Source organism: Mustela erminea, chromosome 5, assembly GCF_009829155.1.
Source record: "Mustela erminea isolate mMusErm1 chromosome 5, mMusErm1.Pri, whole genome shotgun sequence".
Taxonomy (NCBI): Eukaryota; Metazoa; Chordata; class Mammalia; order Carnivora; family Mustelidae; genus Mustela; species Mustela erminea.
Window position 1 is genome coordinate 111,710,576 of NC_045618.1, and position 19,668 is coordinate 111,730,243.

Here is a 19,668-nt window from a genome sequence, read left to right on the forward strand (position 1 = left end):
TGGTTATGGCCCAATAAAGCTAGGAGGAAAAAGCAAACAAACAAACAAACAAAAGATGCAAGTTCATATCCACTCAGTCATATACTGTCATTGTTCATTAAGCCTCAGCTTCCTGTTCTGTAAAATGGGAATAAAAATACTACTAGCTTAACAGGATTGTCTTGAGCCTTTTATCACAATTGCTAGAAAAAAAGAAAAAAATTTACTGTAATTATTGTATCAGCTGTTCGTGCTGCTCTCTGAATGGCATGTGGTTGTCAAGTATCAGGAAAGCAGGTTCCACTTTCCTCAATAGTTGGCTAAGCTCTCTAAAGAGACATTTGGCCCATTCTTTTCCAGGTTCTGTCCCAGGATGACATTTCACATCCTGGAAACCAATAATATGAACAACACAGAGTACACATTGGACGGAAGGAGCGTGTTGACTTCCTTAATAAAATCAAATCCGCTTCCTCTGAGGTTGGCTCCGGCTGCCAGGAGATTCTCCGCACAGGAAGGATGGTGGGATCTCTTGGCTCTGTCTCCCAATATTCACCTTTCCCTGGAGGTTTCTCCCTCAGCTCCCTGCTGCCCCGGTGGGTAAGGGAAGTTGCAACCCTTCCTCACCCCTATGAGAATTTCGCCTCCACCCTGGCCTTGGAGGAGCTGGGTTTGATTTCGCTGAGAGTGTCAGGAAGTTTCTTTACCCTGAGACTTGGTGATTCTCTTCTTTTTAGCTTCACCTGGAATAGCTTGAGATTTCAGGATTCCTAGTTCCTAACTGGAAAGACTAATAATGCTCACAGCAGCTACCATCTTCTGAGGTGTTCTTATGTGCCAGGTGCATATGGAGTCTCTCATTCCATCTCTACTGCAGCCCAGTTCCAGAGACAGCCCTCATTTGTGCAGGTGGAGAAACCGAGGCACCGTTAGGTTGGTTAACTTGCTCCAAGCCTCAGGGGTAGTCAGTGAAGGAGCTTAGGACTAGAACCTGGCAGTCTAACTCCAGAGCTGTCTCCTAAATCATTTAGCTGTGAAGGGAGCTGAAGGAAAACAGAACCAGCCTTCCTGCCCCTTCTGTCCCCTGGAGCAGGGATTAAAGCCCGAGGTCTTTGACAATACCAGTTTTAGCACGAGGCTTGACTATAGCCTGGACTCCCTCTGGCTGCCTCCGACTCAGGTGAAGGTGTCAGGGGTGGGTAGCTCCGGTGAGGCAGAGTTAGCTGGCAAATGCCTGGCACAGGCGGGAAGAGAAACACCCTTGAAGTCTTCTCTTGTGAGACAAATGGAGTCCCACCCCTACACACCGATGCTGTGCCCTCCCGCCTGGCCTCACTTCCTTATTTCTTCACCATGGTGCAGGCAACACTGAACAGGGCGTGTGAAGACATTGTCCCTGTCTGAGAGACTCAGAATCTGTCACCGTCACGCTGGGGTGAGGAGGAAATTGCAGTGTTGAGGTGTCTTGCTTCTTCCTCACTGAGAGAGAAACCCAGCTGTCGACAAACCCCCAACCAATGAACCAAAGGGTGCCGGGAGGCTACTGGGCAGCAGGCTGTGTGTGTGGCAGTAGGGTCATTAGCTAGCCCAGGCACAGAAAGCGAGGTGACAAAGGACGGAGGCTGAGGAGCAAGGCTGAACAGAAGGAGGCTTGAAGGTCGGAGAGGTGAGGCCAGAGTGTCGGGATTCCCCAAGTACCAGGGTGCCAGAAGGGTAGGACCTGGGGGAGGAGGAGGGGAGGCAGAGGAGAGGGAACTGGGAGGAGGCATCTGAAGAGAGGGATCTGTGTCCTGAGAGGCAAAAACACCAAAATACCTTTAAGAGAATAGCAAACATTCCAGAGAACCAAGAGGTCTAGGATGGTGAATACCCAGACTTGTGGACCCTGGGGGGCTGAGGTTTGCACGAAGGATCTAGTGGAGGGTGGGGAAGCTGCAGAGATAGCTGCTGGTCTGGATTTATCCATATAAAGCAATTTATAGAGGGGCGCCTGGGTGGCTCAGTGGGTTAAGCCTCTGCCTTCCGCTCAGGTCATGAACCCAGGGTCCTGGGATCAAGCCCCACAGCAGGCTCTCTGCTCAGCGGGGAGCCTGCTTCCTCCTCTCTCTCTGCCTGCCTCTCTGCCTACTTGTGATCTCTCTCTCTCTCGCTCTGAAATAAATAAATGAAAATTTTTTTTAAAAAAAGCAATTTGTAGAGAAGGCAGAATGGAAGAAGGGGAGGAAGCAGAGGTAGATACTGTTTAAAAGTGCGGTTAAAAAAAAAGTTTAGTAGTTCGGGACGCCTGGGTGGCTCAGTTGGTTAAGCCGCTGCCTTCGGCTCAGGTCATGATCCCAGGGTCCTGGGATCGAGTCCCACATCGGGCTCCTTGCTCAGTGGGGAGTCTGCTTCTCTCTCTGCCTCTGCCTGCCTCTGCCTGCTTGTGATCTCCCACTCTCTCTAACAAATAAATAAATAAATAAATCTTAAAAAAAAAAAAAAAAGTTTAGTACAAAAGGCTACACAGTAAGTGGTTCCATTTATACAACTTTCTGGAAAAGGTAAAATTATAAAACAGAAAACGTATCAGTGGTTGCCGGAGGCTAAGAGTGGGAGGACCTGATTGTGCAAAGGACTACAAGAGACTTTTTGGGGTGATGGAACTATTCTGGATGTTACTTGAGGTGATGATTATACAACTGTATACATGTGTCAAAACTCACTGAATGGCTACTTTAAAAGGATGATTTTTACTGTATATAAATTATGACTCATAAACCTGACTTAAAAATAAATTGGGGAGGTGTCAAAATTACATACTTCAGAAAAAGAGAAATTTAGCCTCTTTATTTTTTAGAAATGATATAAACTTCTTCACAAATTCTTCTTTCCATTAACATTATGTGGGAGAATTTAAACTTGCCAACTAAAAGAAAACTAGCCTCTTCTGCTTTTTCTTTTTTTAAAGAGATTTTATTTATTTACTTACTTGAGAGAGAGGGAGAGAGCAGGCAAGGGGAAGGGAGAGAGAGAATATCAAGCCAACTGTGTCTGGAGCCCAATGTGGGACTTGATCCCACACCCTGATAACATGATCTGAGCCAAAATCAAGACTCAGATCCTCAACTGACTGAGCCACCCAGGCGCCCCAGCCTCTCTAACTCTTCTAGCTACTTTTTTTTTTTTTTTTAAGATTTTATTTATTTATCAGAGAGAGAGAGGGGGAGAGAGCGAGCACAGGCAGACAGAATGGCAGGCAGAGGCAGAGGGAGAAGCAGGCTCCCTGCCGAGCAAGGAGCCCGATGTGGGACTCGATCCCAGGATACTGGGATCATGACCTGAGCCGAAGGCAGCTGCTTAACCAACTGAGCCACCCAGGCGTCCCTCTTTTAACTACTTTAATAAAACTTTAAAATCATTTTATTAAAGTAGCTCAGCTCAGGGTGCCTGGGTGGCTTAGTGGGTTAAGCCTCTGCCTTTGGCTCAGGTCATGGTCTCAGGGTTCTGGGATGGAGCCCCACATCAGGCTCTCTGCTCAACAGGGAGCCTGTTTCCCCCTCTCTCTCTGCCGGCTTCTCTGCCTACTTGTGATCTCTCTCTCTCTCAAATAAATAAATAAAATCTTTAAAAAAAAATAAAGTAATTCAGCTCCTTTTGCATTATTACCTGCTGTCTAGGTGTGCCCCTCCTGCCCCTTCCCCTGTGCCCCTCCCCTGTGGATGGGTCTGGAGCAATGGCAGAGGGAAGTCTGGATGCTGGACCTGGTGCTGTCATCTGGTTCTCATTGGCCTCTGTGGGGCTGTCCTTCACCCGCCTTGTCTGCTGTTGTCTGTGGTGAGGCCCTGACTGGTGGGGCCCGATGGTTCACTTGGTTCACTGGTCCTGTCTCAACTCTGCTGGTTCTGTCCATACAAACCTACACCTGTTCCATGTCTCTGCATGTTTTCCATTTCCCAAGGCAGGTCCATGGGCTCTCAACTCTCCACACCATTCTCTATTCCCTAGCAGCTCTAGAAACTTCTGGGTTTCTCCTGGGCCACCCTCAAGCCAAGGGGAATTAGGATGGGGCAGGGTAGGGGAAGATACCTAAAGACTCTTCCAGACTAAACATGCCATGCAGTTGTCTCTACTTTGCTGCAGCCATCCCTGGTAGACATAGGGACCCATGGCAAGGGTGACCGCCTTAGGACTCCATTCAAGGAGCAGGGCACAGTTGTTTTTGTTTCTAGCATGCTCTCAACCCTGGGGAGGTTTTCTACTCTTCTCTACACTGCCATCAAAGTTTAACATGAGTGGGAGAGCATGAACTTCTGGTCTCCCCATCCCCTTCCTCTCTCCCTCCAAATGCCAAAACAGTTTGTACTTCTTCCTGATGTTTTTCAGAGACTTTTTCTTCATCATATCTTCATCATATCCAAGCACAGGATTTTTCTCCTTCCCTACAACATTAGGCCCCGTGGTGCAGTGAGAGAATATAGCTCAATGATAATGAAAAAACCTTGGGAAGTATTGAGAAACAGTATCTCTATTGCTGTAGGATCTTAGGAATGAGGAAGCTGTTTCCAAGGGAGTGTTTTTGCTGGCATGTTAAGGAACTGTCTTTGAAATGATGCAGGTTTTCTATAAGTAGAGGAATTCTCATTCCCGTCAGCTATATAGCACGTTCTGCACCATCTTTGAGACTCCTCCTACTTTCTTCACACCCCGTGTATTACTATATATTCCTTTTCTTAACTTGGAACAAGCCTTGTCTGTGTGTCCTCTCCCATCCCCACTGCTACTACCTTAGTTCATGTCCTAATATTTCTCACCTGAATTGTTGAAACGGTTTTTTGATGGATCTTTCTATCCCCCTAGACATGTTACCTGCTTTCTTCTACCCATCCTTGCCCCTGGTCTTTCCAAAGACATATTTTGGTCTTTCCAAACACATATCAGACTGTGTTTTTCCTCCACTTAAGAGCCTTCAGTGGGGTCCCCATGCCTCTATGATGGGCAGAAGCCCATCACTCAAGATACATCTCCTTGTGAACAAAATCTCTACTCCACCCACATCAAACCAGTGCAGTGCAGTGGACTGGCTGTGCTGTGCTGGTGCCCACCTCTGTGTCTGTGCACCTCCTGCTCCCTCTGGTAGGAATATGCCTCCTCATCTTCTTACCATGCAGCGCTCAGCTCAAAGAGTTCCTTTCCTCACATCTTTACTTATCCCTCCAAGCGAGACTCTATGGTTTGGGTCATTGTGATACCAACTTGCCTCTGTTAGGACACTCACCACAAAGAACTGTGTTGGAGTGCTGGGCTGTGAGCTCTTTGGGGCCAATGATGGGCTATTGTAATCTCCGTTTCCCCAGCCTGTAGCACATTGCCTGGTCCAAGCCCATGGAATGAATGAATAAACAATGAGCATCAACCACACAGTGGGAAGAGACTTTGAAGGTCACTGGGTTCAATGTTTGCATTTTCTAGATAAGTCTCAGAGAAGTCAAATCACTGGATTGACTTTACACAGGTAATTATTACATAAATTAGTCTGGGGCACATGGCTGGCTCAGTTGGAAGAGTGTGCCATTTTTTATCTCAGGGTTGTGAGTTTGAACCCCATGTTGGGTGTTGAGATTACTTAAAAATAAGATTTCTTTTTTTTTTTTTTTTTTTTTTTTTTTTTTTTAAAGATTTTATTTATTTATTTGACAGAGAGAGATCACAAGTAGGCAGAGAGGCAGGCAGAGAGAGAGAGGAGGAAGCAGGCTCCCTGCTGAGCAGAGAGCCTGATGCGGGACTTGATCCCAGGACCCTGAGATCATGACCTGAGCCGAAGGCAGCGGCTTAACCCACTGAGCCACCCAGGCGCCCCAAAAATAAGATTTCTTTTTTAAAGTTTGTTTATTTTTCTTAGTAATCTCTATGCCCAATGGGGGTTTGGACTCATGACCCCAAGATCAAAAGTCACATGCTTCTCCAACTGAGCCAGCCACGTGCCCCCAAAATGGAAACTTAAACACACACACACACACACACACACACACACACACACCTCTAAACCTGGTCCTTTGACTCCAGTATAGAGCTCTTTCAACTCTCTACAGGGCCTCTAGACACAGGAGAGGGGAGTGGTGGAGATAAGACTGTGGGCAGGGGTCAGTGAGAAGACACCAGGGCCAAAATAACTCAGAGCCTGGTGTAACCTATTCTCAAGCAGGAAAATGGGTCAACTCCCCCAAGTGGTTTTGTAAAACCCTCTTACCTGTGCAGCTGGAGTGATGTACACAGTGTCAGCAGGAGCAGCTGGCATCTGACGTTACAATAACAATGTTGTGAGAGGAACTTAAATAGAAGCCTTGCTTGTTCACTGCTGATTTGTTTGAGGCCCAGCCGTGTATCTTGGCTGATGATATTACCATCATCACAGGGATGTTATTGCTTCATTTCCTTAAAAACAAAATTTGTATTTTATGATTTTAAAAAAGCAGTCATAGGGGCACCTGGGTGGCTCTGTTCATGAAGCGTCTGCCTTTGGCTCAGGTCACGATCTCGGGGTCCTGGGATTGAGCCTCATATCAGGCTCCCTGCTCAGTGGGGAATCTGCTTCTTCTCTTCCCTCTGTGCTCTCTCCCTCTTTCTCAAGCAAATAAATAAAATCCTTTTTAAAAAATACATATATATAAATAAAATAATATATATTTATTTTATATATAGCAGCCATACATCCTAAGCCCTCACCTTATTTATTCCTGGAGATTCACTGTGGGATGATAGAAAGAACTCTGGGGACCCAGGCTGAATTTGGAGTCTGTGGCTTACTTACATAGGGCAAGTCTCTTAACTGCTCTTCACCTTAGCTTTTATATTTATAAAAATAGAGGCCATGCTAGTGCTCCCTGCGGTTGTCATGGGGTTGAGAAGAAGGCACTAGGGAAGGGACCAGCAGGGTGGGGAAAGCCTGGCCCTGGAGCCAGATGGTCCGGGTTTGAATTTGGATACACACCTTTCAAGGGCTGTGAGCTCAGACACGTTCCTTGTCCTCTCTGCAGCTCAGCTTCCTCTCTTCTGTACTTAGTATCCATGTGGCACTGGGATGGAGCCCAGTTGGTGAAAATGCCAAGCCAGGTGCCAGGCACATGATATGGTGATAGTTCCTTTCTTCTCCCCTCCTGGAGGGAGCTATGTGTGCATCCATCTGATGGATGCTCAGGACCCTGGCCTGTGCCCCTCAGCCCACCTGTGTCTGCTTGTGGTAAATCTGGAGAAACCCAGCCTTCTCTGTGGAGCCAATGACATACAAGCTTTTTTGGTTGGTCCCTGAAGTCGCCACAGGCTGGCCCGCCCTGACCCTGCGGTTGGAGCTTGCTCTCTCCCCACCTTCTGGTTTGCATATCAGGGATGACAAATGCGAACCCAGGCCAGGGCTGGTGCCTGCCCCCAGATCTAGAACCCTGTGGCCTCCCATCTGGCTTGACTCAGGGTGTTTGGTTTAGTTCTGTGGCCTGGGCCCGGGCTCCTGAAACCTCCCTGAGGCTTGCTTGGACCTGTTGTTTCTTGGGCTTATTAGTCTCAGCTCACTTGCTCGCCTCTCAACTCTGCATTCCAGCCCCAGTCGCCTCCTCCATTTGGACACACCCCAGCCTCTGAGAGGGGAGGCCAGCCCCAGCCCCCTGCTGCAGCCCTGGGGCTGGTGGAGGGAGAGGTGGGGGGGCAGGCAGGGGCCAGACCTGAACTGGGAAGAGGAGCAGCCTGAATCCAGCTGCCCACGAGAAGTTGAAAACAAAGACAGTCCAGGTCTGCAGGTCTGGCTTCTGTGTCTCTTGGAAGCTCCTTTACCTCGTGGCAGTTCCGGGCCCAGGATTCCAGAAACAGAAGAGACTTTAAAGCTTCTTGAGGCCTGCTCTTGCCTCATCGGAAGCAAAAGGCCATGTTATGGCATCCCAGACAGGAGGTCCTCTGGGCCCTGCGTGAATGTGCTCCGAACTAGAGCTCTCTACTACTCCACCCTGTCTGTGCCATGGCCGAGCCCCTCCACCAGCTGGAGATGGGGCTTCTGGGACTTTGACCCAGTGCTCCCTAGTCCCTTTCCCATGTGCTGGTCGGTTTGAGCGATTATCATACGCCCTTTATCCGCACCCCCCCCCCCCGCCCTCAACTTCCCCAGGCTGAACACCCTCACAGTTCCTCATATAACACGATTTCCAGACCCTTCCCCATTCTGCCCATGATCACTGGGCTTCTTTCATGTCCACAGAAAATCAGATGTAACAATAACAACAAAGCCAGCAAATATTTAGGGACCTCTTGTGTGGTGGGCGTCTCAGCAGGTGCGGGGGTGGGGGGCAGGGAAGCACACAGGTATCACCTCTAGTCTCTGTCCTCCCGGAGCTGACCACAGAGGTGAGAGGGAGATAGCTTACCCTCACATTTGCAGGCCAGTGGGGGCCACCTGCCATATACCTAATAGTAAAAGTTTAACAGTCCTGTGATTGAGCCCCACATCAGGCTCCCTGCTCCATAGGGAGGGAGGCTGCTTTTCCCTTTCCCCTCTGCCTGCCGTTCCCCCTGCTTGTGCATTCTCTCGATCTGTGTCAGATTAAAAAAAATGATTACAGTGAAGGTTGTACACATCTGTGAATATACTAAAAACCACTGAATTCTAGAATTGAAGTGAATTCTACTAAAATTCACTTCAAACGGGTGAACTGTATAGTATGTGAATTACATCTCCATAAAGCTGTTTAAAATTTTAAAAGGTTAAGAGTTAAGGAATTATATTCTACTTTCCTATCATGAAAGTATTCCTTCACATAATAACCTGGAAAGCCAGGTTGGAAGTGAAGAGTTCTCAGAGTCCTTGGAATTCTGCATGAGAATACAGCAGCACAGGGAGAGCTGGTCTGGTCCTCTCCGCGGTCCCCTCCACCTCCCCACGCCCAGCTCCTGCACCTTGAGAGCTTCAAGATGCCAGTGGATTCTTAAGTTCTTGAGTTCTAGCTCCATCCACAGCACCCCTCCTTGGTCACCCTTATGAGTAGGGGTGTGCCCATTGGCAGTAGGGTCTGGTCTTGGGGAGTCACACCCAAGGAAGACATCAATTATCACAGACCCAAGTGGGCCAGTGACTTTTGACCAGGGAATTCCAGAGTGCGGTACAGAGCAGTGCTCTACGAGAGAACATTCTATGTATTGGAAATGCTCCATATCTGTGTTGTCCTGTGTCATAGTCATTATCCTCAGGTGGCAATTGAGCCCTTGAAATGTGGCTAGTGCACCTGAGGAATGGAATTTTTAATTAGAAATTTTTAGTTAAGTAACACTTAAATCTTAATTTCTCATGTAGCTGCTGGCTACCATATTAGGTAGCATGGGTCTGGAATGCGGTGGGGTGGGGTGGCTCTGAATGGATGCGTCCTGTCCCCTGTCGACTGGGTTAACTTTGTCTCATGGGTGGGGGTGGGCGCCTGGAGAAGGATCAGAGCTGAGCTCCCAGGGCTCAGGAAGATATGGGAGATGGAAATGAGATTTGTTCTTGAAAGCAAACTGCCATATGAGGCTGCATATTCGTGGCCAGTGGAGCTTTCTGGATCTCAGAGGAGAGGGAGGCAGATGGCTGTGAGCTGGGGGAGGGTAGGTGACTTGAGGGCACCCCCAGACAAGTCCTCCTGAGATCTTTGCAGGGACCTGTTTCATATAAGAAGTCTGCTTTGGTAGTTCAGGCCTGCTAGTACTGTGGGTCTTGGCAGAGAGAGAAGGCTCTGTTATTTTTTCTGCTGAGGCCATGTGAACGGGGCAGGCCGTGTGCATAGTTTCCATGGCATAATCTGACTATAAAGCCCTGTGTGTCTGTGGGGGAGGGATGAGGAGAGGCCCTCAGCCCAGCCTCAGTCAGGACCGGGCATGGGCCCAGGAGGCACATTCTCTCCTGATTCCTGCAGGGTCCTGAGCCGTGATGCAAGGAGGGCCGGGCCTGGCTGGCCTGAGCCCTTGGACGCTCATTTGGTTGCTGACTGGAGTGAGGGTGTTGGCTCTTTCCGACGCCTGGATGGGAGGTAGAGGAAAGATAATCTCCCAAGAACTGGGCCGGGTGGAGGCTGGGGCAGAACACAGGCTGTGGATTCACTGGGAGGCAAAGCCGAGGCAGGCGAGGAGAGCCTCCTTGTCTGCACTTGGCTACCAGCTCCCACCTGCAAAACAGAAGCTCTCCGCAGGCTGGCTGCGGCCCAGCCCCAAACAGGGTGATTTGCTTTGAGTGATTCTAGGCAGGTTCCTTGAGCACCTTTCCCTGCTGGGCCCCTCGAGAGCCCACCCTGTTCGCTGCAGAAACCTGGGGCTTCTCAGACAGAAGTCAGGGGTACAGAGCACGGCCTAGCAACATTTATTAAGCAACTGTCATGTACCAGGCTTTGCGTTAAGCATTTTGCCTTTCTGATTTCACTTGGAACAATATAGATTAATAGTCATTGTGATAGCTATAATTCTTGAGTGCCTACCAAGGTAACAGACATCCATTTGTTTGATCCTCACAACCCCCCTGTCAACAGGGTGAGAGAAACTGTGGCCTCATCTGTCATTTTGTTTTGCCCTATGTCACTTAGCCAGGAAATGTGCCAGTTGGGATTTGAACCCAGACGCTCTGACCCCACACTCCCTGCTCTCAACCATCAATTTTCCCAACAGAGATTCTGAATGTAGGTTTTGTGAGGCTCCAACCTGGGACCTTCAAAATGGTCCCTCAGCTCTGAATGATCCAGATTGTCCCCAGGTTCCCTCTTCTGGTCTCTACCCTGGCCCCTTGGGGTCTCGAGGGTGCCCTGTGCTGGGAGAGTGGCTGTCCCTCTGCCTGCTCTGGGTTTGTTGTGACGTTCAGGATGGTAGCCCCAGGCCGCGGAGGTTGCCTGAGACAAGCCTGCCTTTCTGAGGGGCGCAGCTCAGGCTGGGGCGCCCGCACACAATGCCCTCTGTCTCCACTGGGGCAGAAAGGCTCATTATTGCGGTCGGGTGACTCGGGCTCTGGAAGGGGGGTGGTGATGTCTGTGGTCTGCACATCCCCCACCCCATACCTCCCTACTCCAGTGGGTTGGCCAGAGGCTGGGGCAGGGGCTCAGGGGAGGGGCCCTTCCTCTTGAGGCTCCTGCCTTGCCTTCCTGTCAGACTCGGCCCCTCAGGCTCCAGCCCCTCTGGGAGGCCCTTCCCTGAACCCACAGCTCACACTTCCAAGCCTTTGAGTGCTCAAATTTAGCTTATTCTGGAATGCACACGGCACTGTGCCTGGTACAGCCGGCTCTCCGCAAATGTGACCTTCTGTTCTGTTCAGGAGGTAATTTTGTCATCAGGAACTTTGACAGAGGGGCCTCTGGGTGGCTCAGTGTGTTAAAGCCACTGCCTTCAGCTCAGGTCATAATCCCAGGGTCCTGGGATCCAGCCCCCGCATCGGGGTCTCTGCTCAGTGGGGAGCCCGCTTATCCCTCTCTCTCTGCCTGCCTCTCTGCCTACTTGTGATCTCTGTCTGTTAAATAAATAAATAAAATCTTAAAAAAAAAAAAAAAGGAATTTTGACAGAGACCCTGAAAACCAAGTGTGTTCCTCAGAGCAGTAGAAGCCCTCCCCTGGCACCCAGATTTTTATGGCAACTCCGGGTGGGCCGTGCCCTTTCCAGTCCCACGTAAAAGTGAGAAATGAAGGCTCAGAGAACTGGAGTGTCTTCACCAAAGCGGCAAAATGAGTAAATGGCACAGCGGGGAGTCAGACTCCGTGCTGACTGAGCTTAGGTACACGTGTTTGGCCATGGTAGGATTGTGCCAGTCCTAGCTTCCCTGGGCTGCCTTAACAAAGTACCCAAAACTGGGTGGCCTAGAACAACAGACATGTATTGTGTCACGGTTCTGGAGGCTAGAAGTCTGAGATCAAGATGTTGATAGGGCTGTTTCCTTTTGAGGGCTGGGAAGGAGAATCTGTTCCGTGCCTCTTGCCTAGTTTCTGGTAGTTTGCTGGCAATCTTTCGTGCTCCTTGGCCTGTAGGCGGATGGTCCCGTGTCTGCCAGACCCTCACGTGGTGTCCTCACTGAGTGCCTGTCTGCCTCTGTATCCCAGTCTCCCCTGATTGTCAGCATGTTGGTTGTGCTGGATTTGAGCCTGTCCTCCTGACCTCGTTTTAATTTGATCATCTGTAAAGACCTTATTTCCAAATAAAGTCCCATTCACCGGTACTGGGGGTTAGGATTTCAACGTCTTTTGGGGAATCATAATTCAACCCATAGCAGTGCCCTTCCCCCACTCAGTTCCCTGGTGACCCAGGCTTTTTTAAAGAGAATTAAAAGGAGGTGATATTTCCTTCAGCCCCAAGGGCAAGAAGATCTCTTGTCAGGACCCCCTTTTGCTTGCTCACACAGTGTACACAATGCACACAGTGGCAGCAATGGTCAGGACAGAGTGGACAGGCTGAGTGGCCACATTCACATCTGGACCCAGAGGCGTTGGTGGCCCATGTGGCCCAGGCGAGGCATGGAGGATGCCAGGTGCTCTGGTGAGACAGAGAGCCAACGGCTGGCAGAGCAGACACTCTGCCCTCTGAGCCTAGCAGTTTGCACACAGCCACACCAAGACTGTTCTCAAAATAGCCCCCTTTCCCTTCCAATCCTTCTACCCTTCCCAGAGCCGCTCCCTTCCCCTCCCGGCACTGGGCCTCAGGCCCTCCGGGCAGTCTGATTAGGGTGGAGGTAGGGGGCCAGTCTGTCTCTGCGGCTCTAGCTTTGGGCGCAGAGTGAGTTTACGGGGCATGGAGGGCAGAGGGAGGCAACCTGCCAGCCCCGCTGTGGACCCTTCTGTCCGGCCCACTTACTGCCTTCCCTTACTGGGTCTCATCCTGTTTGGTGGGGCCAGGGAAAAGGAATGCTGGGCTAGGGATGTTGCTTCCTGGGTCCCTGGCTTGAGGGATGCCGTGGCAGTCTTTCAGCCCCAACGTGTGGAGAGGCCCTTGTAGCCCCCAGCTGGCTGCCATGGGGCCCTCTCTCCCCGGCTCTCCCCACATCTCCATCCGTGTCCAGCCCATGCCCCCCTGCCTCTTCCCACTCCCCACATAGGCGCCCATTCAACTTTATGTTGTCTCAGCTTCCTGCCCACCTCAGTGACTGGTTTCCCCTGGGTCAGGGCTCCATGGGCTTCAGTACAATCACTCATACACATGTTCATAGCCCCACACTTTACAAGTCACACACTCATACACTCACATGGTTTGCATGCTCACACATGTGCATACCTTCACACGTGCTCACACACATACACACACACACACACACACACACACAGCCTCACACAGGCTCCTAGAACCTCCCTGCTTAACTCTGCCATGGCTAAGGAGGACCTTCCTTGAGCTGGCTCCTTAGGGGTCTAATAAATGGGCCCCCTGGGGTAAAGCACCCACTGCTAGGAGAATGAGAACAGACAGGAAGTGTTGGGCCCTGAGATGGAGGCACAGGAGACCGACCAGAAGCCTGCCTGACTTTCCGGTTAAACCCCAGCTCCAGTGTTGTATGTCCGCGGGAACTGAAGTACTTGCTTTACTTCTCCAATTCTCAATTTTCTTATTTGGAAAATAGAGATTATGCTATGCATTTCACAGAGTTGTGCTAAAACTAGAAAATGCGTTTGAAAGATACAGCCTGGCATGCAAGAGGCATTTGTTATTATTTATTGAAAAATTTTAATTGCATTTACATTTAAAAATAAATAACAGTTACATGATTTAAAATTCAAAAGGCAGAAAAGGGTATACAGTGATGTTTCCCTTCTACACTGTCCCCAAGCCACCTGGCCTCCTTTCCCCCAACAAGTGTTATAAAATTCTTATGTTTCATTCCGGAAAGATTTTAATATCATGAGTAACTATATATGCATATATTACTATTCTTCCTTTTTTCCATGAATGCTATGTACTGTACATACTGTTCTGTGCCTTGGTGTTCTTACTCAGCAGTGTATCTTGGAGGGGCACTTGGGTGGCTCAGTCATTTGACTGACTCTTGATTTCACCTCAGGTCATGATCTCAGGGTTGTAGGATCAACCCTCACATCTGGCTCTGTGCTCTGCAGGGAGTCTGCTTGGATAGTCTCTCCCTCTGTCCCTTCCCCCACTCACCCATTCACTTTCTCTCTCAAATAAATAAATAAATTGAGAAACAAAAACAAAAACAAAAATCACCCAATCTATCCTGGAAAATGTTTCATGTCAGTACTAAAGGGCTTCCTCCCCGTTTTACGGCTGCACTGAATTCTACCATACGGAGGTACCATCATTTATTTAACCACTTCTCAATGGATGAGACATTCAGGCGGTTTCCAGTCATGCTGTTTCAAAGCTGCAGTGAAAAATCTCGTATAGATGTCATTTCCCACAGGTCTGAGGCTACCCATTAATACTGTAAATATTAGACATCAAAAAGCCGCTTTTCTAGGCCATGGGTCACTCTTCCTCTTACATAGGCAGCCTCAGGCTGCAAGAAGTCTGAGCCCTACAGGCAAGCCCTAGAACAACCCAGAAGACCCTCGCTTTGGTGATAGACACAATCCTCTCCTTTCCATTTCCAGCCTTTCTGCCGGACTCAGTTCACAGGTAGTGAGCTAACAGGGCCTGCAGGCCCAATGACAGTGAAGGGTGACAGTGAAGGAGCTGTTCGAGAAGGGCGTTTGCAACCCAAAGAGCCTAGCGCTCCTGCATTTGCCTGTGGCTTCAGCAGCAGCTCCTGCCTACTGGACACACACTGCCTCCCAGGCACTGTGCTGGGGACTAGGGGTGCAGACAAGGCAGGCAGGCCCTGCCTTCAGGGAGCCTGCCTGTATGGTGGAGATAGCAAATAATTCACACACTAGCTGTGACTGTAAAACAGGGAGTGGAAAGAGTATTCCTCTTTTAGGCCAACCCCAGAATTCTGAGAGGCAGGGGCACCCCTTCACTTCTTTCTAGAAGCCCCTTCAACTTTTCTCTGGAACCATCCCAGCACCTTTGCCTTCTGTGCTTGTTATCTTTCTATTTGTCCCCCCTTTCTCTCCCTGGCTCTGGGCAGGTAGAGTCCTGTGGGCTGGCTTGGGAGGTGCCTCAGGCTTCTCCACTGCTGACATCGGCCTCCCGGGCTTGAGAAAGTAGCTTGGGTCACTGGTAAGAGTGGGGACTATAAAGTGGGGAGAGCTCAGCTGTCACCCACTCGGGTTTTCAGGGAGGGAGTACTCAGCCGTGGCAGCTGCCTGGGGCTGTCCTTATCGGGGCCAAAGCAGGCTCGCCCTTCCTGACACACAGGAAAGTGGCTATCTGATAAACTAGATCACACCGAGGTGTCAGCCACTTAACTTGGTAGCCCTCCCAGAAATATTTGCATAGTAGATGACACCACCGTGAGGACTTCGCTTCTCACAAAGGAGGGAATTGCTAATGACACAGGGAGGCAGGCGGGCTGGAGCGAAGATTTTATTTGGGTGGATCACAGGGCACCTTCCCATACTGGCAACCGTTTACTTCTTCTCGGATGGTGAACTCCATAATCTCTGCCCTGATTTCATTGTTGTTTTAACTGGGAGGAATCTGTCAAAAGGAAACATTTGCTTAAGTGTGGGAATCCTGCATATTCTGAGCCCTTGGCTGGAATGGTCCCATGCAGTAGGAAGTGTAGCCTTGGCACATGGAGAGAACCACACCCACAAAGTCACAATTCTGTGAGCACTATAGGTTATGGTTAGCTTCTAGTATCAATCTACAGTGAGAAAGAAAGATGGAATTAGAGGCCTTCAACCATAACAGTGTAAATGGAGAAATACAGCTGGCAGAAGTCAGGGGCAGAAGGGGACATCTCTGTGGGAAGATAGGTAAGGAGCTCATTTAGCTGACCAAGGGGAGTGTTGAACACAGACCCAATAAGAAACCAGGCGAGGGGCGCCTGGGTGGCTCCGTGGTTAAGTCTCTGCCTTCAGCTCAGATCATGATCTCAGGGTCCTGGGATTGAGCCCCACATAGGGCTCTCTGCTCAGCGGGGAGCCTGCTTCCTCCTCTCTCTCTCTCTCTCTCTCTCTCTCTGCCTGCCTCTCTGCCTACTTGTGGTCTCTGTCTGTCAAATAAATAAATAAAATCTTAAAAAAAAAAAAAAGAAAAGAAACCAGGCAAGCTGTAAGCGCATTGCTTACAGTTACGAAGATCAAACAGAGGAACTGACAGCTGTCTGTAATGACTAAACCCGGGAGTATTGGGGAAGAAGGTGAGGGTTGGGCTAGGAGCTAAGTCCTCCCGTTTCTCAGTCCGGAGTCACCACTGAAGTTGACAGAGAAAAGTTTTGCAGCAAACTACGTAGTGTTAGGTTGATGACCATCTAGAAGCAGAAAAGTCTAAAACTGGCTGTCTCTGGAAGGGGAAGAGAGCGGGGGTGGGGGAACCCAGAGTGGGGCAAGGATCTGTTTTTTTTCTCTATAATCCCTATTAGGTCACATTTCATTTATGGTCAGGACTTACTTTCACAAAACTTACAAGAAAAACCTCAATTTTCTATGTTTTCCCTAATGGGCATGTAGGACAATATAGGATAAGACAATACATAAAAACCTTTATTTATTAATTATTTCAAAATTTTTAATTGTGCGAAAAACACATGACCAGAATGTACCATCTTAACCACTGTTTCGTGTTCACCATATTCCCATTGTTGTGCAGCAAATCTCTAGCACTTTTTCATCTTACAGAACTAACACTATCCATCGAACAACAACTCCTCATTTTTCCTGCTGCACAGTCCCTGGCAACCACCATGCTACTTTCTGTTTCTGTGAGTTTACTACTTTGGATACCTCATATAAGTGGAATCATGCAAATTTGTCTCATTTTACTTAGCATAATGTCCTTAAGTTTCATCCATGTTGTAGCGTGTAACATGATTTCCTTCTTCTTCTTCTTCTTCTTTTTTACTGTTGAATAATATTCCATTGTATATATAGACCACTTTTTCTTCATCCATTTTTCTAAGGATGAACATTTGAGTTACTTCCACTGCTTGGGTATTGCAAATAATACTGCAATGAACATGCACGTGAGCTTAATTTATTTTTTAAAAAGGACACCTCAAATAGATAGAGAAGACCCCGAATTTATTTAAGTCTCTCCTGGGCCAGAGCAAGCCAAGTCATGGAATAGCATGGAAAGTGCACAGAAAGAAACCAGCTTGGCGGAAGCCTGGCACACAGTCTGCCCTGCTGACCCCCCTGCTCTGCCTGGACTCTTACAGCCCTGCTGAATCTACCCAGGGCCAGGCCTGACTTCTGGTAGCTCTGCGCAGCTGCAGTGGGAGTTCAATGGGAAGACAGTCTCCACATGACTGACCAGCTGCCTTTCCCACAAGCTCACTTTTGTCTTTTGGTCTTGGGCCCGTGGCGTGGTGCTCATTTGCAGGGCTGGTTTAGGTCTCTCCTGGGTTGGTCAGGACTCCTTCACCTAGTAGTCCCTGATGGTCCTGATAGCGCAGATCTCGTTCTAGGCTGGAGGCTGTGGGTGGGGCCGTGTCACACTGCTGGCTGGCTTGGACGGTTTCCCACTGTGCTAGGTGACAGATTGTTCTTGGACAGGAAATTATTTAAGTTCAGCATTTCCTCTGATGATCTGGGAGGCACTCAGTCAACAATGTGGAACTGAGATCCCTTAGAGATCTGCCCATTTATGGGGTCCTTAGGCATAGCATGAGATACTTTCCATAGTGAGGGAAGAGTATTGGGATACAGGGTCTCCCGTATCGATGGTGGGAGAGTGTTCCCTTTGGGGCTATGGCAAGGTGTGGAAGTTATTTCCTTCCTCACCGGACTGTGGGTTTGGAGCCACCTGGTAGCCTCAGATGACCTTTTGTGAGGTTCTTTTCGGAGGCAGTGGCTCTCAGAGGGAGGGGGTGGGGGACAGTTGCCAGAGTTCAGGCAACCGATGTCTGTGTCTAGGAAGGAGGTTGACACCAGGGGTCTTCTTCATTTCCCAGTTCTGCACCATCTGCCTTGCCTGACGTAGATGGTTGACTGGGATGTTCCATTCCAACTTATCCTGCCTTTTTCCCTTCCAAGCCCTGGAGGTACATGGAGGAAGGATGTTCTCTAAGACTTAGTATCGAATACATAACCACTAGCCACATGTGGCCTTTGAAATTTAAATTCATTTCAATTAAATAAAACAAAAAATTCAGTCTCTCGGTTGTGCTAGCCACATGTACATGCTCAGCAGCCGGCTGTGGCTCCCGTGGGGGACATTGCAGTTATAGAACATTTGCATCCACATAGAAAGGTCTTTCCGCCAGCATGGCCCTAAGCCTCCACTCTGTTTTTCCCTCTGTGATTCTGCTCTGGAGGGATGCATAGCTGCTGCTCCCTTGCCCTGGGGCCCCCCAGTGTGCTGCCTACTGAGAACTCAAGAGCAGGCGATGAGCAGGGTGGAAATGCCTTCAGTGTCTGCTCAGTATTGAGTCTGGTCTGAAATCTTGCTCTTCCTGAGTAGGACACCTACTGGGTCCTTGCTCTTCCTAGTATGACCTCTACTGCCCTGAAAAACACTACCCAAGCCCTTTAAGTGAGTTCTGGCCTGCAGTGAGGATTCCGTTCTGCTCACCACCTGATCCATTTCAGGACTTTTCCAGGGTGTAAGGGTTTACCAGCCTAACCCAGTCTTTGGAGCTAGGTCCCACCCCTAAGATACCTACAGCCCTTTGGATGTTTATCCAGTTACTAACCCTGCCCCAGTGTCTTGTGATGGGTAGCTGTTAACCATTTGTTAACCTTTGGGTAGATGTTAACCATTCTTAGCAATTAACCATTTGTTTCCCTACAGAAAGAGCCTGGCTATTAGGGATGGGAAGAACTGGGGACATGTGTCTATCTGGGAGTCCGTAACAGGGAATGGGGTCTTCCAGAATAATGCAACACAGCCTTGCCTGCTTCCCCAGTCCAGCCCTATATTGTCCTTTTAGTTTTTGGGTCTACCCCACAGCATAGGTATCCCTCCACATGACAGCCAACTTTGGGACTCTGTAAGTGAAACTCTTCTACCTCCTTCATCAGGGATGCTGACTGGGGACTATGAAGAGGGAGTAGTTGGTGTTGATAAGTTCAGAGAATATGAATCTCAGGTGACTGGCAGCCATTTTCTCTGCCTCCCTGTGAGAGCCAGCCTATAAGGTGATTCTGAGTACAGTAGAACAAGGGAGAGAAAACAGAGCCCTGAGATAGTATTAGATCACTTAGAGGCAGCTATGCCTTAGTACTCTAGTTAACTAATGTGCCTCCATACCTAGATTTTCCAGTTCTAAGAGACAAAGCTCTTTCTGCTTAAGTTAGTTTTATGTTGAGTTACTGTCACTTGCAACTCAAATAAGTGTAACTCATACAGAGTCATTAGGTCTGAATGTTTGGAAGGAGAAGCCCCTGCTTGATGATAAAGTTCAAGTCTTTGCCAAGACACCTGGGAAGAATGACTAGCCTGGAATACCAGTGAACCAGAGAAAACTCACATGTATACCAGCGCCACACACAGACCAACCTTGACCAGAGGTTTGCCTTCCCAGCACTGTCTTCTGTCCCTCATATTTCCTCTCCTCTTCAGCTCCCCCAAATCCACTCTTTCTCTCAAGACTCTGGTCAGAGGCCACCTCCTCCAAGAAGTCTTTCCTGACTACTCAGGCCTCTAGACTACAGTAAGCTCTCTGCCCTCTGGGTTTTAGTACC

General features: G+C 49.1%; 1 protein-coding gene across 1 annotated transcript in view; it reads left to right on the forward strand.

The window, feature by feature from the left end:
• Nucleotides 1-1,591: 1,591 nt before the first annotated feature.
• The window catches only part of PLEKHG3 (pleckstrin homology and RhoGEF domain containing G3), a 69,485-nt gene continuing 51,408 nt past the window's right edge, over nt 1,592-19,668 (forward strand). The window contains exon 1 of the mRNA XM_032344499.1: nt 1,592-1,645. The gene's annotated coding sequence lies outside the window, so the exon portion shown is untranslated. The remainder of the gene's footprint in view (nt 1,646-19,668) is intronic.